We start from the raw sequence: 25,813 nt of genomic DNA, 5'->3' as shown, positions 1-25,813 counted from the left end.
ACTCCGTCGCATTGGAAAAACAGGAAAAATTCTTTGTCATCTTATACATATGAGGTGTATTTTACCCAAATTTCTTGTTTCTTTTATCTTTTATTTCTAATAGTTATGTAATCTAGAGGTTGGTGCAACTCCCCTCATCAGTGAGATTTTATGATTTATAACCTCTGGTGGCACTCTCTTTTCCATTTCTGTTTTAAAGAATTTTGGTGAGTGCCTTGCAGAGAAATGTTGGACCTAAGACATTTTCCCAAACTGTTTTAGAAGATGGTTCCTGGAGGGCCCTTGGAAAGCAGGAAGGAGGTGTGTCAGGCCCTGGAAATGGCGGATTTGGTCCAGGGTCTGCCCTTCAGCCCGTTTTGTATCGAGTTGCCAGGAGAAGATACCTGTTGGACTGCCTTTTATTTGTCTGAGTTTGTGTCTTAGCCAGAGGGCAGGCTTGTCTTTTTTTTTTTTTTTTTTTTAATCTGGTTGTTTTGTTGAACTAATATTTCTTTCAGATGAAAACCCTTTATAAATGACTGCTCTGAATAGTATTACTTTAAAATAAGAAAGTTTGCCAGTGGAAAAATGATCACATTCAGTCAGAAATAATTACATCAGAGAATAATTAAATAATCTTTAATATTAAAAAGCAGTCCTTCTAGAATGGGTTGAGGAGCCATCTTAATGAGTATGGCGACCATCCCACATAAAACCTCCTTCTTGGTCTAGTGAGCATACTATACAGAGAAAGGCTGAAAACTTCCATTATTTTGACATTATTATCTAGGATTTTTGCCCTCATCTTCCTCTGGCAATTGATTATGTCGTTTATTTTTATTTTATTTTATTTTTTTTAAAGATTTTATTTATTTATTCATAGAGACAGAGAGAGAGAGAGAGAGAGACAGATTGGTAGAGACACAGGCAGAGGGAGAAGCAGGCATCATACAGAGAGCCTGACGTGGGACTCGATCCAGGGTCTCCAGGATCACGCCCTGGGCTGCAGGTGGTGCTAAACCGCTGTGCCACCGGGGCTGCCCTATGTCGTTTATTTTTTATGTAGTTGATTTTTTTTTAATTCTACTGTTTATTAGAGTTGAACACCCAGTGTTTACCTGATGAAACCATAGGAAACACTGTTAATGCTTATCTCGCCCTGGTTTTTCTTAGTGTTATTTTGGGGTTTGTTTTTCTACTGATCCTTTCCCTATATTCCAAGTATCTCTTTTTCTCCATTGACTTTAAGAGATTGGAACCTTACCATGTACTCTTGGCATTGCAGATCAAAATAAATTTTAAGTGGCTCTTACTCTGGGCTTTGTTTATCAGAAAGTACTTTTTTTGTTGGCTTTTAAAACAGGTCACGTCAAGATAAGGTTTAAATAAGATGAGTTTTTGTATTTCCTTTCCACTTATCAAAGGATTTGCTTTCCTGATAAATCAGTATACATTTAATTTTTTTTTTTTACCCCTTCGGATCCACAACTTGGCTAATATATTCATCCACATTTAGTAAACCCCTTCTCAAACATTCCTTAAGCTGTTTTATACTTGTTCTCCCAGCACGTATTTCTAAACAAAGACTATCCTGGATGTTTTATAGAAGGTAGCTACATGGCATTTATTTTCTGCTCATTTGGATTCTAATCCAATTACAGTTCATGGAGCATTCTTAGAATCTAGGAAGAGTCTAGTTGCAATTCTATAGCTAATATATAGCTTCTGAAGCTTGGAGATAGGTTATGGTTTAAGCACCTGACTGATTTTAGGTAACAGTGCACAGATAATGAATATAGCTCCCTTAAAAGTTTAGAAAAATACAAGGTAAAACAAAACAAAAGGCTACTCTCTATTTCCAGATGGATTCCATCTTGTACTTGGCATGGCACAAAGTCAAAATGTTGCACTTTGAGATTTATTAATTAGAATGTTTCTAAGCCAGATATGGAATCTGTTCTCCTTTTTCAGATAAAAGATAAACCTACTCAGCTATAAAAATAACTTTAGAGTGGGAAAAATGTTGAAGTCTCGAATCTGCGTTTTCTTTTCATATATACCTCCATTTCTCAACAAAGTGAAATCTACCAGGTTCCTCCTTTTGTTGACACTGTGGTATTGCGGGCACCAGTGGCCTTGTGGCAGCCCAGCCCTATGGGCTTTCCATCTGACTGCATCTCCTAAGTGAATTGGATGCTGCCAACCATTCTCTTGAGTATCTCTCCTGGCTTGGCTTCCAGGGGCCAGGGCATCCCTACCACACTTGTTTTAATCCTTCTTTGACTTTTAATCTCTGCACTTTTTCTTAGTATTCTATGTTTTTAACTTTTGATCTGAATGAAGTAACTCTGGAGGCTTCACCTCCAGACCTAACTTGGCTTCTGAGTTCTAATATCAGTCGTCTTCAGATGCCAGAGGTACTTGTTTATAAATCTGTTTATCATCATTAGCCTGGCGTTCGGGACTCTAAGCTTTGTTTTGTTTTGTTTTAAAGATTTTATTTATTTATTCATGAAAGACACAGAGAGAGAGAGAGAGAGAGGCAGAAACACAGGCAGAGGGAGAAGCAGGCTCCCCCCGGGGAACCTGATGTGGGGCAAGATCCCAGGACCCCGGGATCATGACCTGAGCCAAAGGCGACACTCAACCACTGAGCCACAGGTGCCGCACAGGACTCTAAGCTTTGTTCCCAGTTTACCAATTCTGTCTCTGCTATACTATGTGTTCTCTCCTCAGAGTAATACTTAGTCCTGGAACATTCCCAAACCAGCCTTCATTCATGTTCTTACCTCTATGAGATGCTTTTCATCCAACCGTAACTGTAGGAATTTTACCTACTCCTCGGATGTTGACTTCTCTTATTCTTCCTGAAGCCTTCAGATTTATAGTCATTTAGATTTACACATCTCTGCCCCGTGCTCCCATTTGTTTGTGGCTTTGGCCCATACCGGAATCTACTTGGCATTGGAAGGCTGAGGAGAGTAAGAGGATACCCAATTTATTTCTGTCCTCTTGACAAAGCCTTAGATGCAGTGGTTTCTCAAAAGTGTTGCGTTAAATTGGCACATGGGGAAAGGACACTTTGGCCAGAAGAGCATGAGACTTTTAGGTATTGACAAAATTGTGAAATTGGGTTGTTAAGTTTCAGAGACGTAAAGGATTATCTGATGTTATATAATTAATAGCCCTAATGAAGGGCTTGAAGTTTGCCCTAATGTATTGTTCCTAAAGTATACTACTGCTGGTTACAACTTAACATGACGTGTTTTGCATCGTACTTTCAAATTCTGTCTTGTAGTGATTAACATCATTGAACCAGGTGTGACAGTGCTGGTAAAACTGAGGTAAAGGAAGGCCCAAACACATTTGTGAGTTACAGAAAAACAAAAACCCATAATTACCTTGTGCTTTACTGATAACTGTGTTTGAGACACTACAAAATAATCAAAGGTACAGAGTGATAGATGATGTGCCCTTAATACATGAAGGTTAACAATGTTTGGTCCCGTGGTCATGAGCCAGAGACGTGTAGTTTTTTTTTTTTTTTTTTTTTTTTGAGACGTGTAGTTTTAACTTCCACAGATTGAATGTTTGTCGGCCCAGATACTGCGTCCTGACGTTTGAGGAGAGTGGCTTACTTATTGGCCTCACGGTGCAAGTTACCTGTAAGGGGTCCAGTGTTTGGATGCTAACGGAGCAAGGAAGATTTAGACCTTGCGGAGATCTAGCACAGATACTGGTGAATAGGGTTGGTCAGGAGCTGAGTGGAAGCTCAGTAATGCTGCTTCGGGATGGCCACATTTATGGCAGTGAACGATATTGAACCTCCTCTTGCTCCTTTAAATTTCCATGTCTCCTTGAGGGATGGCCAGTAAAGTGATCACTGAGTAAGAGCTACTGAGACATTTCTCATGTTGAAACAAGAATGCCTGAGACTTCTTTGATTGTTTGATTTTTACTAATTACTTTTAATTTCATTTGAAAAGCCAAGGAACAATTTTGAAGTTGTTTTTTTTTTTTTTAGTTTTTTTTTTTTTTTTTTTTTTTTTTTTTTAAGACCGTATTCTTGGCCTTCTCTCTGTAATGGTTTTTTTTTTTTTTTTAACTACAAATCTTTCTTTTTTTTTTTTTAATTTTTATTTATTTATGATAGGCACACAGTGAGAGAGAGAGAGGCAGAGACACAGGCAGAGGGAGAAACAGGCTCCATGCACCGGGAGCACAATGTGGGATTCGATCCCGGGTCTCCAGGATCGTGCCCTGGGCCAAAGGCAGGCGCTAAACCACTGCACCACCCAGGGATCCCCACAAATCTTTCTTTTATCTCAGAATTGGGAATTCCCTTTGATTTAATATATGAATCTGTTAAGCACTTAAATATTATTTTAAACAGCTCTGGAAAATCATGAAGGCTTGCTGTTACTGTGCATTCCCAAATCTGTAGGGGCATGGAACCGTGAAGGAGAAATCAAGGAGAGGATCTATTTAATGAATTTCTTTACTTCTAGGACAGTTAGTTACTTGGAGGGCTCTCATTTATCTGTTTCTTTCTTAATAACAAAACATTCCAAAGCTTCCTAGAAACCTTAGCTAATTGCATATTTCAGACATACTTTTCTGATGTCACCTTATGTCTATCAGCAAGTTAAAAAATCCTTTGAAGGGGATTGTTGGGTTTTTAAAAGTAATAGCTGCCTGAAATTTACAAACTATTTAAGTGATAGTAGAAGGAGTTTCATGGAAGAGTACATTCTAGTTAATAAGTAGGAATTTTTAAATGCTCTGTACTTTTCCACAACTGAAGGAGTGCATACTTTTGGTTGAAAGTGAGTAGGCGAAATGTAGTCCTCCTGCTTTTCTGGTAGTCTTGGTGGCTTAGAAATCTCTTGATTGTAGTTTCATAATTCCTGACATGACTATCTAGCTCTCATGTCTGCTAATGCAGAAATAGGAAGGAAATGTATGTTTTGGCTCCATTAAAATGTTCCTTATCAGACTGTATGTAGGAGGAGTGGTCACTGAAGATGCCTCTATTTGCCAGCTGGACGGCGTGTGCACCGCGCTAGTTTCCTGTCTGCTAAAGCTGTGTGGTGCCCTTTAATGATGGGAAGGAGCACATTATTAAATGTGTTGGCCCCGTCGTCCGTGGCAGTGTTTTCACTTGTGAAAATCAGGGAGCAGAGGGCATGCAAACTTTGCCCAAAGGCTGGATAGAGTTTGCATAGAAATGAGCTACGTGTGGCAACAACTGATTTGGTGGATGCCTCGCTAGCACTGATCACTAAAAAGAAGTGAGAGCGACCAAAGGCCATAGGTGAGCTCGGTTTACAGGGGAAAAGCTCCTTCCCCCAGAGGTTAGTCTTTACTTAGGGGCCACCTTCAAATGACGGTAATGGTTCACATTTGTGGAGCAAACGTGTATTGTCTCCACCTGAGGTAGGAACTGCTGTCATCTATGATTCTCAGGGAATTCGCCTACGCTGGGACAGGTAGCTAGAGCAGAATCAGGATTTGAACCCAGGCAGTCTGGCTGGAGAGCTAAGGCTTGGTAAGCGCATCTACTTCACTTCTCGTTTGCTGTGAGCAGGGTTTTCAGTTGCTGTGTAATCCAGGGGTTTCGAAGACTAGGTGACTTTCATATGAGCGCTGTCTCAGTCCATTTTCTTCTTAAACCCTAATCTACCTTTGTTCATTTTCAGAGAAATAAAGCCATCGTCTTTATATGTGACATTTTAAAATCCGGTTTTAGTAGTAACTCACATTCAACTTGTGTTCTTTCCATAGAGGTAGCTGCAATCTCGTGTTAAAAAAAAAATCTGTATGAGTCTAAGTAACTGTCTCTTCTTGGCTCCATTACAGTAAAAAGGCTGTGGTCAGCAAACTCTTGTAGGGTGAAGTTGTTGAATGACATGGGGATGTGGTACTGTCCTGTTAATCCTCAGGGCTTTGTGTTTCTTAAATTATTTGCACTCCTGGACAACTGCCCCTGCTCCAAATGGGGTCTTAGCGTGGCATTCTTACTTGGCTTCTGTGTGTTAACAAAAACATTAAAAGGAAAGGTCGGTTTGGGTTAGGCATACAGACAAACAAACAAACCCTTTATCATCCTTTAGATTGTCTCTGTTGGATTAATTTTAAAAAGTAATTTATATTTTATGAATGAGCTTTAAAGGTCCAGTGTGTTTTGGTGGTTAGTATAGTCTCATAAGCAAAAGCCAAGAGTGAAACTGCTCCCCCCCCCCCCTTTATTTTCTTTTAAGGAGAAAAAAAAAAAAATCAGGACCGCAGATCAGTAGCAGCAGTAGGATTCCATTTAACTGCTTCTCAAGAAGCTCCAGCCCCAGTGAGTTGGCTGCGTCTTGGAAGGAGGCTGCTTGCTGGCTGCTGCCCGTGGCCTCCCGAGCTGCGGCGACAGGAGCTTTGTGTGTGTCGGTGGCGAGCGCGGACCCCGCGCGGACCCCCCGCCTGCAGCAGCCGCCGCGCGCTCCGCTCCGCGCCGGGCCGGGCCAGGGGTGGGGGTGGGGGTGGTGGGGGGGGGTGCTGCCGCGGGCCGCCCCAGGAGGCTGGTGCGCGCTCGGCCCGCGCGTCCCTGCGGGAGGCTGGTGCGCGCCGGGCCCCAAGCGCCCCCCCACGCGCGACCCCCGCCGGCCTGGACCCTGCACCCGCCGGCCCGCCGCGCGCCCCCCCTGCGCCCCCCCCTGCGCCCCCCTGCGCCCCCGCCGGCCTGGACCCCGCCCCCGCCGGCCCGCTGCGCGCCCCCCCTGCGTCCCCGCCGGCCTGGACCCCGCACCCACCGGCCCGCCGCGCGCCCCCCCTGCGCCCCCCTCCCCGGCGCCCCCCCTGCGCCCCCGCCGGCCTGGACCCCGCACCCGCCGGCCCGCCGCGCGCCCCCCCTGCGTCCCCGCCGGCCTGGACCCCGCACCCACCGGCCCGCCGCGCGCCCCCCCCTGCGCTCTCCCTGCGCCCCCGCCGGCCCGCTGCGCGCCCCCCCTGCGCCCCCCCCCCCCGGCGCCCCCCCTGCGCCCCCGCCGGCCTGGACCCCGCACCCGCCGGCCCGCCGCGCGCGCGTCCGCGCTCCTCCTGTGCGCCCGCGGCTCCCGCGTCCCCACCCCGCGCTGCCCACCCCGCGCTCCCCGCCCCGCGGTCTCCAGGAACGCTCCCGCGCTCTGCTCTGCTCTCGGCCCTTCCCTGGCTTCCTCGGGGCCGGGCCCCCCTTTGCTTTGACCTTCTCCGGGCGTCCCTCGTGCGCAGCCTCCCGAGGCGGCTTGACCGGCGCTTCCTCCCCATCCATCCTAACTGTCCACCTGCGCTACGTGGGCAGCTCGTAGACGCTCGCCCGTAGAGACCACCAGGTTCTGGTTTTGCGTGAACCCAGCGACTGTCGAACGATCAGCTTTTAGGTCTGACCCGTCCTTTCTCATGCACAGTTTTCCAGGAGCTGCTTCAGCCAGGTACCGCTGATGTTTGGAAGCATATTTACTTACGCAAACATTCTTGAGTACATGGAGGGATCCTGTCTCCTGCATTCTCCATCAGAAAGCCCGGAAGACAATAAACATAAAGTCACATGCGCTAAGTCACGATGTAGGTTATCATTTAGTACTTTCTATGAGCACATGAAGCTTCTCTGCAGTGGCTGAGGCTTCTACTTTTTGGACTTTGTATTTTTTGCAAGGAACACATTTTGAAACGGCTGCCCTGCATGGATCCCCATCAGGTCTTATCCCTCTCTGCATTATCAAGCTTATTTTTAAAATTAGTTTTTTTTTTAAGGCCATGCTTTTTACACCCTTTGTATTAGTCCTTTTCTGGAAACCCATATTATTAAGGGCCTAGGATGAAATATCAGTGTTTTTAGTAGCGCTGCTCTTCAATTCCTTACCGCAAGAAGTTTTTAACAAAACGCTTGAACTTTATTGGCTCATATAATGTATACCCAGTTGCTCCATTTTTGCCTCCAAGATTCTAGTGTGACTGATGTAAAGAAAATAGATTAATATATACCTGGATCTAAGGGGGGCATTTTAACTTTAAGGGGACAGGGTTTTTATATTGATGCCTTGGTTGATTTTAAATTCCCTCCACCCCAAAATGGAAATTTAGCTCCTTCTTTTTAACTTGTAACAGATTAGCTTTTAGTGTTGCTTTCCATAGGGAAATATGCTTGTTAAGTTGACATCATAAGTTGATTTCATAAGACAGCATAAAACTGGAGCTGTTGTGTTGGGGAAAAAAAATGCCCTTAAATATAAGAAATGATTTAATAAAGAAGATCTTTTTCAAGTAACATGTTGAAAAGAAAATGATCATCTTATGATTAAAAACATCAGCAATACTAAACCAATTATTAGTAAGTACTGTTCTGTCCTCAAATTTTTAAGTGCGTAATTACGCCGTGCAATCTAAAGTACTGAAGTCACACCATCAGGAGCTTCGTTGTAACATACAAATGGTAAAGACAGAGTCCACCATACATTTTTCTTATTGTTGGAGCAGCCATGTCTAGAGTTTAGGAGACACTTACTTTAGTAGTTAGAAATGTGCATCATGATATTTTTGAACCTTTTTTGTTTTGCTTTGTTTTGTTTTTTTTTTTCCTCTTATTTGAGCATTTTGGCCTCTTTCCAAGCGTATTTGTTCTCCGGATATGTACAGTACAGTACAGATTAAAATATAGAAGTTTCAGCCACCCCATGCCTTCTGGGACATGTGATTGTCTGGAATAGGCTTATGTCCAGCTGTGTTTAGAAGCTCACTAGGTTGCAGCTATGTTTTCTTATCTGTGGTGTGGCTTACTTGGAATAAAATCAGAATTAGAGTAAATCTAATTCTCTAACTTCTCTAGGTTACAGTTTTCCCATCTATAGGCTCTGAGCAGTACTACCTGAGAACAGATTGTGGAGGGTTAAATCAATTAAATAATATATGTAAAACAGGTTTGGTGATTGCCAAAAGGCTGTGTGAATATTTATTACTATAATAATAATAATAATTATAATTATTGTTCTGGTTCTAATCTTTTAACTTTTCATGTATCGTTAACTATGGGAGTATCCATTAGACTGTTCAGATTGGTGTTTCTAAGGTTTTATTTTATCTTTTAATTTAAAACTTATATTTAGGATATATATGGAGTAGAATTCTAGCTATTAGCTGTTGTAGGGAAGAGTGGCACCAATTGTTCCAGAAAACTACTTGGCGTCGTTCCCTTGGAGGAATACACACACACACACACACACACACACACACATATGTATATATATTTTTTCATTCATTCTTATGTCTGGATTTCTTTTGTAAGAACTTTGGTGTGTAAGTCTATTCTGAATTGTAAAAGTTCTTAAATGTTTTCGAGGTATTTTTTTGCATTGTCTGTGGCATTTTGTGGGTCACTAGTGACCTATGTCATCGTTTTTTAAAAAATGTTTGTGTGCTGATACTTAATTTTAATACATGACTTTTTAAATACTTTTTGAAAGCCAGAGATTTCCTCTCATAGCTCGCTTTTTTGGTATTAATTTCATGATATTTCTTCCTCTTCTTTTTTAAAATGAATGAGTCTTACCAAATTCTCCTCCAGGATTAATCACTGGCTTCTTTGTCAGTAGGTTGTGGTAACTTTGTCAGACTTCATCACTTAATCCTTCCTAAGGCTTGGTCTCTCACAGATAATATTTTGTGATTCTTTCTGGATATTTCAGAATTTATCTTTGCTTTCGTATATGGGATATGTGCCACATGATTACAAACACTTGGTGAATAAAAATGATTTGTTACTACTGAGGTCACCCAGTTTTCTGCAGGAGGATAATAAATAGTCACATGATTTCATAACCATGGTAGGTAGTAACGCCATGGGGTGCAGTGATTCTGAGGAATCATTTGCAACCGTATGTCCTAAGTTTTCAAGCTAAGAGTGTGTGTGTGTGTTCTCTTTTTTTGTTCCTTTTTGAAAAGTAAGCATGCTTTTAACATCAGAGATAAGAATTCTATTTATCTACAAAACATATCTATTAAAGATATAATATGATTAAAAATTAATAAAGGTGTGTTTTTTTAGGAGGAGGAGGTCAAAGTATTTTCTTAACAGTGACACATGAAATGTCATTCATTTTCTTTCTAGGGGAAATTACATTGAACCATTGGAATTGTTTTTTATTTGATAGAAAAGAAGTCCCTACTGAGAGCACTAATCCTAAAATTTTGCTGGCAATTGTGCTATCAAATTATACTTGGAATAAATAATTCACAAGTTCTGTATAAGGGGGCTTGCAGGGTATATTGATGAAATGGCTAGAATTTCTCTGTTAGATAAGTTTTCAAATAATGGAGGAAGTTCTGGAAATTATGTAAGAATTTTCAAAGTGAGATTGTCAGAGGATTTGAGTGATACCAATTCTCTGCAATCTCTTTACCATTTAGACTGTTCCCTATTTATTTTGTATTCTACAGTTGAGTCAATAGGCTCATATCTGTATTTGTAGTTATATTTATATTTTGTTTGTGATTATTATATATGTGTGTAGTATTTGGTAATAAGTATGCATGCATACTTTAAAAATGCTCATTCTTTGGACTTTGGAAATTAAGGAAGTTGAATATGAAGCTTTTCATTTCCACATCACAATTGTGTTTCAATACAGAGCTTCAGTAACTGGAAGCCATTTCTATATTCTGGTAATTTGATAACCCACTTTGAAATGTATTTGTTGAGCTCATTGTAATTCCATGTGTCTCTAATGAAAGGCATGTGAAGGTATGGGTTGAAAGAATTAACCGAGGTTAGTCCTTACAGAAACCCTGCTTGCCCCTTTTGGGCAATCTTTAACCTGGCACCCACTCGTGTGCTTGCTAAGATGGAGTTTTCCAGAATTTAAATGATGTCATATTTGAAAGCGATGCCAAGAAACAATGTGGCAGTTTCTAAATTTTGTGAAGCTAAAATCCCTGGTTACAAGAAAGAGTACATGTCACAGATGAGTAGTTAGTAATGACTTCAGTTTAGCAGGAAAAGACCAATTCCCATATGCTGATTCTAGTCTCATAACAAAGAATGTTATAGAAAGATTGCACAGTATTTAACAAGCTGTGAGTTAATGTGACAGTGTCAGTGGATCTAGTTCCAGAAGGATAATCACTTTACCATATTTCTTCAAAAATATTTTAAGTTATACAGAAAACGCACTACAAATGAATCCAGACTGTTCCCACTGCACTCCACCCCCCTCAGTTAGGCAGTAATACTGAGTTTAGTTGAACAATTAAAATTCTTGAGATTGCCTGATCCTGAGGACCTGGATAAATAAATAAGTCTGACTGTCAGACTGAACCTCACATGTTTATGTCCTGTATACTGGCAGGTGGGTATAAATGAGAATGTCATCCTTGAGTATTTGAGACTTAGTTTTCAGGACATCTGTTTACCTCTCACTGAGAACCACTCCTACTCTGAACATGGACTATGTTCTTCAACATTTGTGGGCACCTTAGAAGTCAAGAAAATGAAGTCAGGTTGCATTGCTTTCAGCTCTACGGAGCATGTACTGTGGGCCATCCTAGGTATGATGGATTTGTTATCCACGAATCTTTTCCGAGGCCTTTCCCAGTGACTTGATCCTTAGGCACATTCACACTGGTACTACGATTTCTGTGCCACTGTGAATGGTAACAAACTGGTTGATTTAACTTTTAATCATAGGCTTGACTGTGTTCCTTTAAAGCTTAGAGCTCATGCTCATCATGTGGCTGTTGCAAAGACTCTTAAAGAAGGCAGGGGTGGAGAAAGGAGGGGGGGGTTCTTATTTCCTTTAGTGCAGTAGGGTAAAAACGCATATTCTCCATCATGGAAGAAGATAGCTTTTTTCAATTCCGAGAATATTGTTTTATCATTCCACTAATGAGACTGTCTCTCTTTTTCCAATGAACATAAATAGTTGGGTATTAGGACGGGGAGGTACATAAAATTAGCAATCCATCATGAAGAAATTTCTACAAAATGCCTTTTATTTTTTTCTTGGAAAGCAGTTATGAAGTTGATAAGTCAATGAGATGCAAATAAGATTATATTTAAATCCGATTTTTCAATTTTTCCATTGTTTAAGATATTCTCTGGTAACAGACTATGGAATTAAGGAGTTCTGGTACTGTAAATGTGTATGCTACTGTTGCTGGGTATTGACTTGCTTTGAGAAGTTAAGAGCTCCTCTTTTGTTAAAAAAACAATACTTTTGTAGCCCGTGCTTACCTCACGAGGCAATAGGTTCCACTGCCACTAATTGATTTACCCTGTACTGTAGTGTACAAACTTTGATTTCAAGCAAAAAACTTAATGGATTATTTAAAAAGTGAAAACGAGAAATTAAGTGGAATTCACTTTTCCCTTTTCTATCTAAAAATGTTTGGCTGCCTTCTATTTTTAAATTCTATAATGACCATGAATTTATTTCAAGAAGTACCTCTTTCTTCCCAATAGATACTGGCAACCTGATGTCATTATTCATTCATCATAGATGACGCGCCCACCCTGCACATTCCCCACTAGGAGCTTATAGTCCGGTAGCAGAAGAGTGGGGAGTGTGCCAATAATTTCAGCCCGCTGCCTTTTATGGCCTCTTCCAGTTTATATGGTCTTATGCATTTAATTTTGGCTTCTCATTTCCTTTTAAAAATAACTGTGAAGTAGATGAGTTATATAATTTATTATAGGAGTTGGGACAATATAGAGAAATTCAGAGAAGAAGATCAAACCCTGGCGAGAACCACTCGATTTTGGTTTAGACGCTTCCGTAATCCTTTGAGTGTGTGTCTAACTGTGTGTGTATAAGTGCGAGCATTTCTCTTTTTATTCTCTCATCCAACCTTGAAAAGGAGGCACTGTTGCCAGGAGTTGATTTTGGAAGTACAAGGAGATCTCTGCCCACAACTTTTTGCAAGGCCTGTTACTTCAAAGTTGAGAACAGTGGCAGATATTTTGGCTAAAACTGCGGTGCTGGCTGGTGCCTAAGGTACCTTCATGGCCTTAACATAAATTCTCAGCTCAGCTGTTCTCCTTTTGCTCCTGTCTGGGCTGCAGAATCTTAGACTGATTGTTTGAATGGGCACGAAGAGGGCTGATCTCTGCCTCCAAGCGGCCTGATTTTCGAGTGCTCCTACTTTAAAAACAAATTTCCATCTGGATGCCGAGCAACTGGGAGACTTGAGTAGTTACCAGGAAGTAGTGCTGGAAGTGAAATCTTAGCTGAGCCCTTAGTCCTTAAAGCTGAGGCCTGCCAGGTCTTCCTCTGTGTATAGACCTGGCTTGAAATAAAGAGGTGTGTTATATTGAGGTCTTCCTGGCTTTTTTAACTCTGACTCGCGTGGATCAGAGTGGACTAGTTTTGGAGTTTTGTGGAGCTTTAGACCAAGTTCTGAGTGAGCTCCCCAAAGGGACTAGAAAGATCTGGAATCATTTTGAAAAACTTGCTTTTAAGTTACTTTGGAAAACTTCATAAAATGCTTCAGGACTAAGAACTTATGAGTTTAAAATGGTTTCTTTCTTTTCCGAAGATTTTATTTGAGAGACGGAAAGAGAGCTTGAGCAGAGAGAGGGAGAAGCAGACTCCCTGCTGGGCAGGGAGCCCCATGCGGGACTTGATCCCAGGATCCTAACCTGAGCGAAGGCAGCTGCTCCACAGAGTGAGCCCCCCAGGTGCCCTGGAGTTAAAATGGTTTTAGAATAAACAGGGCTAAGGTAAAAATGCTAAGTACCGACAGGCAATTCGGAAACAAATGGGTGTCAAGTCGCTTAGTTAGTTGATTAACTATTCTTGTCTTTTCAATAAGCTTCACTCAGCTTATTCACTAAATTTCAGTAACTTCAATAACGTTCACCCAACAAACATTTACTAAGCAGCACCGATTCATTTATAGGTACTGTACTTGGTTATGAGAATATCAATACAAATGACCATGATGAAAACACTGTCCACGTAGGAATATGAATATTGAAGCAGATAAGTAAAATATTATTAGTCATAACTCCAACTTGAACTATAGAAAAATACAGTGACACATACATGCCTAAATAATCCAGTATCATTAATGTGTCACAAAGTATTTATTTTAAGAGATTTTATTTGTTTTATTTATTATTCAAGAGAGAGAGAACAAGCGCGAGCAGGGGAGGGGCAGGGGGAGAAGCAGACCCCCCTCCCCACCCCGCCGCTGAGCAGGGAGCCTGACCTGGGACTTCATCCCAGGACTGTGGGATCATGACCTGAGCTGACGGAAGACACTTAACTGACTGAGCCACCCAGGCTCCCCGATGTGTCACAAATTTATATCAGCAACCCTATCCTTTCATGTGATTCGGTAACATATCTTTGATTTTTTTTAAAGATTTTATTTATTTATTCATGAGAGACATAGAGAGAGAGGCAGAGACACAAGCAGAGAGAGAAGCGGCTCCCTGCGGGGAACCCGACATGGGACTCGATCCCGGGTCTCCAGGATCACGCCCTGAGCCAAAGGCAGGCGCTCAACTGCTGAGCCACCGGGCGTCCCCGTATCTTTGATTTTTTAAAAAAATTCTTTGATGATCAGAATTGAAACATTTGATTTTTTTGAAATATATAATACCTGTTCATTTTTTTTTTTTTTTACCTTTCTTCAGTGTATGCTTCACACCACTTCTAGTCCAGTTTTCCTGATACCTTTTATTTAGAAAATCCACGTGGATTCCTCTTTTCCATAAGTACTCTGGCCTTGTCCACTGGGATTCTAGATTCTATCTTACTAACCTTTGCAACCACATATTTTAGTAACTCAGATTCTTCCCTGTCCCTTGACATATGTTTATACTGGAGAGAAACCCTTTGTTTCTCTTACTCCTCTTTCCTGCAGTGCTTTCTCGTCCCCAGAGCTGTGCCATTCTTATTTCTCCCCCAGGCTTATCTCTCCTCTCCGCTGCCTTAAATATTTGCACTCTTAGTGACCAAATTACATTATTGTATTATGAGGGAAAAAAATAGTGGACATAATAACAATACTCATAAAAATAATAGCAGATATTAGGACTTAATATTTGTCTTCAAGGGACTTCATTGTTTGCCTTGCCGATTTTGGTGCAAAGTCCTATTATATCCTGTATTATTACTGAGGTCTTTACTGTAAGCCCCATTTCTTTGCCAGAAGGAGCTAGTTTCTTAAGCAATAGTTTTCTCTTAAGTTTTTTCTCCTTTTGATATTTGGCCACATTGTTTTAAACATACTAGGTGCTCAATAAATACATACCAAATGAATGAATGAATTGACTAGAAATTTTGGTATGAAATGCTCTTGCCTATAGGCAGGATGTATATATGACACCTGATGTTGCTTTGGTACTTTATTTTCCAGCTTGATGAACAAGAGTGCTTTTTTAAACCATTAGTATCCTATACTCATGATGTAGTAATTAGAAACTTTACTGAGAATTAAATGTGTCAACTTTTACCTGATAGCTATTTATTAAGCTTTGGGAAGAGGTCAGTTTTAAACAAAGTATATATATGCACATATCTATTAATATATTAACTTATATACATGAACATCAGTTAATTCAGAATATAAACCTTATATTTCCAGGATTATAGGTAATTGCTTATGATAAGAAACTATAGTACTGGGAGGCCCGGGTGGCTCAGCAGTTGAGCGTCTGCCTTCGGCTCAGGGTGTGATCCTTGAGTCTCGGAATTGAGTCCCACATTGGGCTCCCCATAGGGAGCCTGCTTCTCCCTCTGCCTGTGTCTCTGCCTCTCTTTCTGTGTCTCTCATGAATAAATAAAATCTTTAAGAAAAAAACCCAGATAATTGTTTAGATATTAAATTATTTTTTATCTTAATAAGGCTTATCCCATTACATAACTATGTAGAAATTTTACCCATAATCCAGTAGTTTGTATGAAATTTGTATAGAGAGTTTATGTAAAATTTTGTGAGCATATATGATGAATGAATTGTGTAGTATTTTCAGGAAAATAAGGCATCTTCCACAGAATTTATGCTTTAATTCCTTGTTTCAGACAGTTGATGATTTTAACCAAACACCACTGAAATTGCTAACACCACTGAACGTGTTTCAGTTCTGTTAGGAAGCCACATTGTCTCTTGAGAGAAAATGAGCTCTTCCGCTTGCAGAATCACTGAATTACACAGTTCTCCCCCTTCATCTGGCCAGCTTCTGCTGCCTTTCAGTTTATAGTCATTTTTCACCCAGAACACTTTCTTACACCAAATCTAAATCAGCCTCTGTGTTGTGTTTTTCTTTTCTTGGGCTAGACTGTAAACTCACTGAAGGAGGGCTTTGTGGCTACCTTCTTCAGGTGTATCCTCAGCACTTCGCTTGAGGCCCACAAAATATGTATAAATGTGAATTGTAGTGGTCCTCTGTTGTCTGTGGTTTTGCTTTCCATGGTTCGTTACCTGTGGCAACTGCGATCTAGAAGTAGATGATCCTCCTCTGACATAGTGTCAGGAGGTCAGTGGTAGCTTAATGCCACCTCAATAAGCCTTTGACATTCTGCTCACTTCTTATCATGTAGGCATCTTTATCACATTGTCACAAGAAGGGTGAGTACAGTTCCGTAAGGTATTTTGAGACAGTGACCACATTCATGGAACTTTTATTACAGCATATTGTTACAATTGTTCTATTTTATTATTATCATTAATGTCTTATGCCTAATTTATAAGTGAACTCTATCATAAGTATAGATAGGTCAACAGACAGATCTATTTAGGAAAAAAAACATAGTATATAAAGGTTTAAGGCACCCAGTGGGGGTCTTGGAACATATCCCCCGAGGATAAGAGGGTCTACTGTAATTTATTCTTGATTGTGAGTGTCTGGTATCATAGCATTTGATCAGTTTTATAATAGGTATTCAGAAAAATAGAATTCAGTGCTAAATTCTGAGGGGTACTGATGCCAACAGATACAATTGACTTTGATTTCTGAAAAAAAATCCTGATGGCAGCTTGTTTCGGTAATCATTTGCCATTTTTTCATGAGGATGAAGTGAAGGGTGCACAGGAGGATAAACTATGGGACGTGTCGACATCAGTAACTTTATCCCAAGTTACTGAATCAAACAGTGAAGTGGTTCTTTTTCAAGTAGTATTCTTGGTCATCAGAATATATTCTCGAATAGTGCTATCGTTTAACTTGTTAGCATGATGCAGAGTATTTCTTGCAGTTTTTTTCACTGCATACACTGGACTGTGGACATTACCCTCCAGAGTTTGCCTAGAATTTTAGCTCATTTGGACCATATGGATATTTTGTGAAGGAGGATTCCATTTTTATTTCCATAAGTCAAAGTAGCATATTTTGGCACCTAAAGCATTCCCCCTCGACCCCCAGAATATGGTCAACACTTAATAGGCTACAATTTTCTTAGAGACTTCTATAATGTCTCACTCTTTTTTTTAAGAAGATTTTATTTTTTATTTATTCATGAGAGACACAGAGAGAGACAGAGACCTAGACAGAGGGAGAAGCAGAAGTTCCCAGTGGGGAACTCGATCCCAGGACCCTGGGATCAGGACCTGAGCCAAAGGCAGATGCTCAACTGCTGAGCCACTCAGGTGTCCCTATAGTGTCTCACTCTTAGTGTAATTTGCTCTATTTCAACACCATAGTGGGGCTTTCTTAATGTTATAACAAAATTAGAAGTACTGTATGTTACTCCTGTGAGATATTAACTTTTTCATGAGGTCATTTTAAAAGTGATAGTAATTTATTTTCTGAATAGCACCCTGCTTTGTGGTCTAAATAAACAAGGCATCATTTGGAGGTATGAAGATGATAGTGATATTACCGGATACCAATTTTGTTTGTTTACATGAACTCTGCACTAATAATAATCTGGCCTTGAAATAACTAAGTAAAACTGTTATTATGAAATGTTGTGAAACAAAAAGTTCAAAAGAATAATGGAAGCAGTTAATTTTAAATAATACCACACAGGGTCCCTGTTGTCTGGGCATTGAGCTGTTCCTTTCACCAACACCTTTTCCCATCCATGCGTATACTTGTTCACCGTAGTCAGCAGTTAAATGTATAGAGAGCCTGGGTGCTCTGACGTCCAGAACACATAGAGCATCAGTAGATGTGGGGCCAGCCAACCAGTTGTTACTCTGTTTACACCAAAGGTTCCTGAGCTTGTTCAGGTGACCGTATTCTTGGACTTTGTGGTTCTCTTTGAGGAGGGGACTCTGTGAAATAGTGTTAAATTATTCTATCCAACAAACGTGGGACAATTTCTGTAGGATAAAATTGTATTTTATGTCTGCTCGTACCTACAAAACAAACACTAAATGAAATAGGTTTAAGAAATAATATTTTCACGTGTCTCTGTTGACGTTTGTGTGCTGCTTGTTCATTCATTTTTAGAAGCCATGTGATAGTAGAAGCCAAAGTCTTAAAATATTAACCAGGTAGAAAGTTTAAAAGTTTATGTAAGGTGAGAAAACCATCGTTACTTGATTTGTGAGGTGGAGTACTTTGTTACACATTTTGAGAACAGCTACCATAGATGAAAGTAGAATCAGCCACACTTCATTTAAACACAGCATTTAATCAGCCTCATACAATTACTCAGAATTTAGGAAAAAGCCATGGTGTGGTTTTATGGGCTGTTTTTCATCTCTTCCATTCAGTCTTCTAAGGTAAGCAGGTTACCTTAACTTCTTTTCAGTTTTAAACGTTTTCTCATTTGTAAAATAAAGCTAATCAATTCCTTGCAGGCTTTCAGTGAGGAGGAAAGAGGGAATTATGTGAGCCAAAAAGCAAATGGCTTGTATGTACGTAACAGGTGCTCAGTGAGCTCTCTCCTCCCTTTGCTTAAATTGTAGTCCACGTGATACAGTGAATCGTCATGATACAGTTAATAACTACAGATTTGCGTCCTTGCCTTTTGTCCTTTTCTACCACTACCCCCACCACCAGAATCCGTTGACAGCGCTCTCCTCTCTCCCACCTTCTTCCTTTCTGGAGTGGCTGTTGCTTGCTGCTCTTGTCTTTGCCTCTGATCTCTTTCTGAACCTTTTACCCTTTTAGATTTCTCGTGTCCAGAACTTACATTCTTCTCATTACTCTTTTATTCTTCTACCACCTTGTTGCCTCCCTCAGTACATCTGGCTCTATGTGCCCTGCAGCCTGGCCTGAGTAACCAAGGACAGCCTTCCGCGCTATTGAATTGCTTTTGCCCATCAGGCTAGAAGAGCTGAGAGATTTCTTCTCAATATATGACTACGTGGTCCCTGCAGAGCACCTGCTGTTCTGCTGAAAAATCACACACACATGCATACATGCACTCACGTTTTAGCCGGAAGGTGCCCAATTGTAAGTCTATAGTTCAGTGAATTATTACAAAATAAATGCTCCGTGTAACTCTCACCCATGTCAAGAAATAGAAATTGCAAGCCCCCTTTGTTAGTACCCTTGTGCCCCTTCCTGGTCTCTGGTCTCTCCCTTCCCCCGGGAATTAATTAGTCTTCTGACTGATCCTGACTCTTTAGATTGGCTTTTTCCTTGTTTTTGAACTTTACATGAATTAAAGTATAGCGGCCTGTGCATCAACAAAATCCATGCTCTTGTGTCTGACGTCTTACACTCAACATCATGTATGTGAAATTCATGTTGTGTGTGATTTATTTTTATTACAGTATAAGGTTCTTTTTTTTTTTTTAAGATGTTATTTGTTCATGAGACACACACACAGAGAGAGAGAGAGAGAGAGGCAGAGACACAGGCAGAAGGAGAAGCAGGCTCCATGCAGGGAGCCCAATGTGGGACCCGATCCTGGGTCTCCAGGATCACTCCCTGGGCCGAAGGCGGTGCTAAACCCCTGAGCCACCTGGGCTGCCCAGTATAAGGTTCTATTGTATGACCATGCATCCCATTATATAGTCATATACCACAAGTTTAATCTATTCTGTTGAAGTACATTTGGGTTGTTTCCAGTTTTGACAGTTCAAATGATGATGCTGTGAGCATTCTTGGGAATTGAACTTTTATTTTTATTTTTTTAAGGGGGCTCCATGCATGGAGCCCAGCTCAGGGCCTGAACTCACGACCTTGAGATATTACTCCTGAGCTGAGATCAAGAGTCGGATGCTTAACCTAAGACTGAGCCACCCAAATGTCCCCCTGAATTGAACTTTTAAATTGAACCTCTGGTTTTATGTCAGATGCTTTAAGTTGCTAGGAGTCCGATCCAAATGTTTGAGACTTTTCTGTATTCTTTTATGTCCTAGTCTATTCCTTTAAAAGACAAACTTTTATTTATTTTTTTATGTATTATACTATTAGTACAGAATATTTTGAATCTGGAAATGTTAGAGAATGCATGATGAAAAATTTTATAAATCACATTTGTGTCTATAAATGCATGTAATTATAGTACATACAGGTTTTCCCCAGTATCTGAAAATGGATGATTTCTATGAAAATTTTTGTAAGCTGAAATGGTATATTTTCAAAGTTTGCATTTATGCTACTTCACTTTTAGAAAAGACCTGTACTATTACAGTAATAGCTTTTTTTTTTTTTTTTTTTTGTGAAAGCCAAAACTCTTCTGATTTTTTTTTTTGGTTAGGAAAAAAATACTAATGTAGATCCTTCTTAAAAACAAAGTGGTGCAATGCAAACTTTTGGAAAGCAGAGGATACCTGTGTTATAATATAGTTAATAAATGTATTAAATACCATGTGACATTCATGTACAGAACATAAATAATCATGAATGTTTATAAAGTTATAAAAATTCATTTTACTGATTACAGAAACGTCATTATGGAATTATTGCTACATAAAGTTTGTGTGTGTGTTTGTGCATGTGTGTTTTTTAGTGAACTTTCTTCTAACTGTAGTTCAGTCCTCAAATTGTACATAAGGTTATGTGAACATGTATAAAACCCAAATCAAATCAGCAATAATTGTGAGTCACAGTTTTAAAAAATAAATTTTTTTTAAAAAGATTTCATAAAAAAAAATAAAAATAAAAAATAAAAAGATTTCATTTATTTATTCATGAGATACAGAGAGAGAGAGAGAGAGAGAGGCAGACACATAGGCAGAGGGAGAAGCAGGCTCCATGCAGGGAGCCCCACGTGGGACCTGGGTCTCCAGGATCACGCCCTGGGCCGAAGGTGGCGCTAAACCGCTGAGCCACCCGGGCTGCCCTAAAAAATAAATTTAATTCTTCTCACTACTTATATATTTATTGCTCTATGACCATGGATCCAGAGCTGTGATAACTGGTTCTTTTTTAGCCTAAATAAGACAAAATTAATGCCATGAGTCCTTAAATGTCTTGATTTAGTTAGTTATTAATTATGTTGATGATACACTTTAGCATTATTCTACCTTTTATTCTCACAAGCCTATTTAATGTCAAGAGATTCTGGCCTTCCTTCATGAGATAAGCAATACGCAGAAATTTCCAAGGGTGCTAATATCACATCTACCCATAAGAGCTTTTGTGAGTGCTTACTCTATAGTAGGCTAGTCTCAGTGGGGAGGGCCATATTAGTTTCACTTGAGTTTTTAAAAACTCCTATGTCCCCTGTGCCAATATGCTATTTTATCTCCCTCCAGTGATCATTATCATACTGCGCCCCTATTAATGATGGAAATGTGTCCTAGGCTTAGATGTTTTGCACTTGGGAAAAGGTTGAGAATTTTTTGATAACATAGAGATGTTTAAGTATATGAATTATATATCAATATTTTGATGAAAATAATCACATATATGAATGGATATATTATATTAATATTGTTATTAATATTACTGTTAATTTAACAATATTAATAAAGATATTTTCTGGTCTGGAGGACTTCATAGTGTAATGGGGTAGCTGAATCATAAACATATAGTTAAGCATAATGTGACATGTACCTTAAAAGGAGATATACATAAATTGCCATGAATGGTAGTGGAAAGACTCCCTTTTGCTTGGAGGAATTGTATAGGGCTTTGTAGAAGTAAATCCATTTGGAGACTTGCATCATTTATTACCTTTGGTGATGTACTAGGTGTTATTAAGCAAATCCAGAAGTTAGGATAACCTAGTAGTCCATGAGATTGCTGGGAAGATTGTGTATTCATTTGACACAACTGTAGAACCAGTCAAGTACATTTGATGGTCTTTATAAAATGGTGTCTTTCAGATTGTATTCTCTAGTAAGTTTCTTAAGGACTGTCACTTTTATATCCATAGGTGCATTGCTTAATGGATATAAAAGTGACATAAAAACACTAAAGGGTTTATGAGAAATGTAATAGGAAAGCAAGTGGCTTAGCAAGACTTTTGACTTTTTCAGACCCAGCTCTTCATATGCTAGGCCTATGACCTAAGCAAATGATTTGACTTTCCTAAGTCATCTGTAAAATGTGAAAACAATAGTAACTTACTTAAAGAATTATTAATAAAAATGAAAATCAAATGAAGAAATATACTCTTGGCACAGCACCTGGTTCTTAGTAACAATAACATAATACATTTTTGTTATTTACTAAAAATTCAAGCTATAGTATACACCAGCATCACGATTGTGAGCCTTAAAAAAAGATCTAGTTCTGACTTTGATTTCTTTCAACATTCAATTAGATTTTGAGGGAGCTATTTGTAAAACACCTGAATCTGGAATTATATATATATTTCTTTCCCTTATTCTGTTATGACAGATGTCCACAACAAGATTGACAGAGTAAAGAAATTACTAATTGGGGTGCAGGTGGTGAAAATCTTTTCTAAAGATGTTAGTATGTGTGTTTAGATGGATTCTTGAGTTTATATTGAATTTGAAGATTGAGTAGATTACCTATACAAAATGTTTAATGAGTGAGTTAATTTTTGCCTTAACGAATTCTACAGCCCCCCACATATATACAATCACTATTCTTTCTCTCTTAATGTCTGTAATGTAGGAGGTGTGCGGCCCAGGTGTAACCTGGATATCCGCTCAGACTGAGACCTCACTGTGACCTCACCACCATGTTGGCTGTGGATTTAAAATTAACTTGTAATTAATTCTCTATTTCAGGTTTACTTCGGCATCTACCTCGTCTGGTTTTATTTTAAAATGTATTTTTAACCTTTTGTTTTAATATTTAGCGGTGGGAGATACAGTTAAAAATAAAACAAAATCCTAAAGCCCATAAAGCTAGAGCCTGGGATTTATAAGAATGACATAGGGAAGCTCTGTATACTTAATTTCTCTTCTTCTACACCACCTAGAACCATGAGCCAGACTGACATTAAGGATACTGTAAAAGGATGCAGTCATGGAGTGGGTCCACTCTGGACACATGTTTACTGACTGTGGCCCGGGTATTGGCTTTCTCTCTTTTATTATGGGTACACATGACTCTGCAGGTGGAGATTGAACTGAGTTGGGAGGATTGGGGATTTTTTAAGAACCGGAGAGGGGGATGTGGGCCAGACATACTCTCTCCGGTATCTGTAGGCCATTGAGAACTACTGATTGTAACTATATGAACTTTAGGTCCGTCAGTGCAATCCTGGGTCTCTTTCTAACCTCTTTCTGCATGCCATAGTTCACTAAACTCTTTGCCGTATTTTGGCTCCTGACCAAATTTGGTTCAGATAAAATTGAAGTTATTATAAATGAATGACAAATCTAGTATACAGGGTGGTGGTGTGTTAAATGGGTCACCTTTAGGGAACATTAGAAGTAACACCTCAAAAAATTAGGACTTCTTTATGCAGTGATATCTGTATAAACTATTAAGCTTAGAGATAACATTGGGCTTATACTCCTCTGTGTTGATGCATGTATAATTTGGACATCTGAGATCATATTGTACATAGATGTTTATCTTCTGCCTTTTTCACTCAATGTTCTATCACGGCTGTCTGTAATCCTCTGCCATTACACAATCTTTTAAAATACTGATTCTAAATCTTTCATGATAATGGATCCTGATCTTCTTTTAATGCTGTTAGCCATGCTGGGGAGAAACAAAACAACAAAACCAGAAACAAAAACAAACCCTTCAAAATGATCCACTTCAGATCAAAGCATCTTAGTTTTCTTGCCAAGTTCATGAAGAAATACTGTTTTGTTTAAAAAATATTATATATGTCTTGAAATCAATAATTTTCTTCTTTGAAAATTACTGTCTAGAGCAGCATCTCCCACTGTATGCCACACAGCATTATTAGTTTTGTTGGTAAATGGCATTATGTGACATAAAGCCAAATGAAATTGGGAAATTCCAATCCAGATTGAACAGATACCACCACTCCACAACCCCTAGGACTTTTCAGAGCTGTAATTGCTAATGCACAGTGTGGGTCTCTGAAGAGGGTATATAAAGTATACAGTTTCTACTAAACTTAATTTGACCAAGGAACCTCCTTACATTTCTTTTTTTGAAACTAAAAGCATGGGAAGAACGTGGAGAAAATTCTTGAATTTCTTATCAATGCTTAAACAGTGACCATGATAAAATCCCAGACAGAGTCTAATTATACTTGGAGTGAGCATAGGTAGAATGCCCTGAAATAATGGTTTATTCAGAAAGAAGATCTTATAACAGAAGGTTTCTAGGTCTACTCAAATTATAGAGGGATTCTGTGTGTACTTCCTCTTTTTTTTAAACAGAAAACTTTTCTCATTCTAGGAGCCAGGAAAAAGTAGTTTAACCTATTCTATTAGAAGTTGCTTTCATGTGTAGAATTTTTAAAAAATCAGCTTTCTGTGGAAACATTCACTATACTTAACAAAAGAGAAAATTGATTCCAACTTGTGTGTGATAATGTATTTTTATCAGAAGGGAAAAATGATGCTGAATTGGTTACGTGAAGCAGTCAGCACTGACCAGGTTGGTATTGCACCACATTTAATGTCATTAGTATGTATTTATTACACATTGTGCAAGATGTCCATCAGTATTGTTTACTAATTTAAATGGAATTTTAAAAATATGTATATAGAACAAAGATTCCTGACCTCTTGGAACTTATATATACAGTTGTCCTCTGAATGTACTCCTAATTCCCTTTCATGGCTTATGTACATTTGCTGATTCCTCATGATACCTGTGCCTTACTTACCAATTGGCCATCTCTGCCTGCACTTTGGACTACTAGTCCTCAGATGGGTAAGGCCTTTTAAGCTGTTTCCTGTGGTAACTTGGAGATGAGCAGAGTGGCTTGCAAGTTTCTGGTTTCATGAACAAGAACTGTTGCATATACGATGGTGCTAACTGATGGTGCTAACTTACTTCCCTTCACTTGGGCTATTTAACACATATAACACACACGTGTTGTATATTACATATATATTGAATATTACATTGTGTTAAATTTATGTTTAGCACACATGTATATGTTTACTCTCTCTACATGTATATACACACACATTATTAATATAAGTTCTCACTATGCCTTCACAAGATTTTGTCTTAATCTTTGATTAATGGCAACTCGTAAAAAAATTAACATAAACTTTGCCTAATAAACTCAGCTGACCGGGGATCCCTGGGTGGCGCAGCGGTTTGGCGCCTGCCTTTGGCCCAGGGCGCGATCCTGGAGACCCGGGATCGAATCCCACGTCGGGCTCCCGATGCATGGAGCCTGCTTCTCCCTCTGCCTGTGTCTCTGCCTCTCTGTCTCTCTCTCTGTGTGACTATCATAAATAAATAAGGAAAAAAAAAAAAAAACTCAGCTGACCAATGGTGTGAAGACAATGAGCGTTCTTACTGAATCTTCATGATATGCATTTATTAAATTGACTATACTGTATATGCATGCCAATTTACCAAATGGATTGGCAGTGATTGACA

General features: G+C 39.5%; 1 protein-coding gene and 1 long non-coding RNA gene across 7 annotated transcripts in view; one reads left to right on the top strand and one right to left on the bottom strand.

The window, feature by feature from the left end:
• The window catches only part of LOC140603737 (uncharacterized), a 35,055-nt gene extending 27,487 nt beyond the window's left edge, over positions 1–7,568 (bottom strand). The window contains exon 1 of the long non-coding RNA XR_012006725.1: positions 7,464–7,568. This is a non-coding gene — a long non-coding RNA (uncharacterized lncRNA). The remainder of the gene's footprint in view (positions 1–7,463) is intronic.
• Positions 1–25,813, top strand: part of TRPS1 (transcriptional repressor GATA binding 1) — a 257,924-nt gene that overhangs the window by 15,603 nt on the left and 216,508 nt on the right. The window lies entirely within an intron of this gene.

The sequence above is a fragment of the Canis lupus genome, chromosome 14 (assembly GCF_048164855.1).
Source record: "Canis lupus baileyi chromosome 14, mCanLup2.hap1, whole genome shotgun sequence".
Classification (NCBI taxonomy): domain Eukaryota; kingdom Metazoa; phylum Chordata; class Mammalia; order Carnivora; family Canidae; genus Canis; species Canis lupus.
The sequence above is the reverse complement of the archived record's forward strand: the minus strand, read 5'-3'. Positions and strand labels throughout refer to the sequence as shown.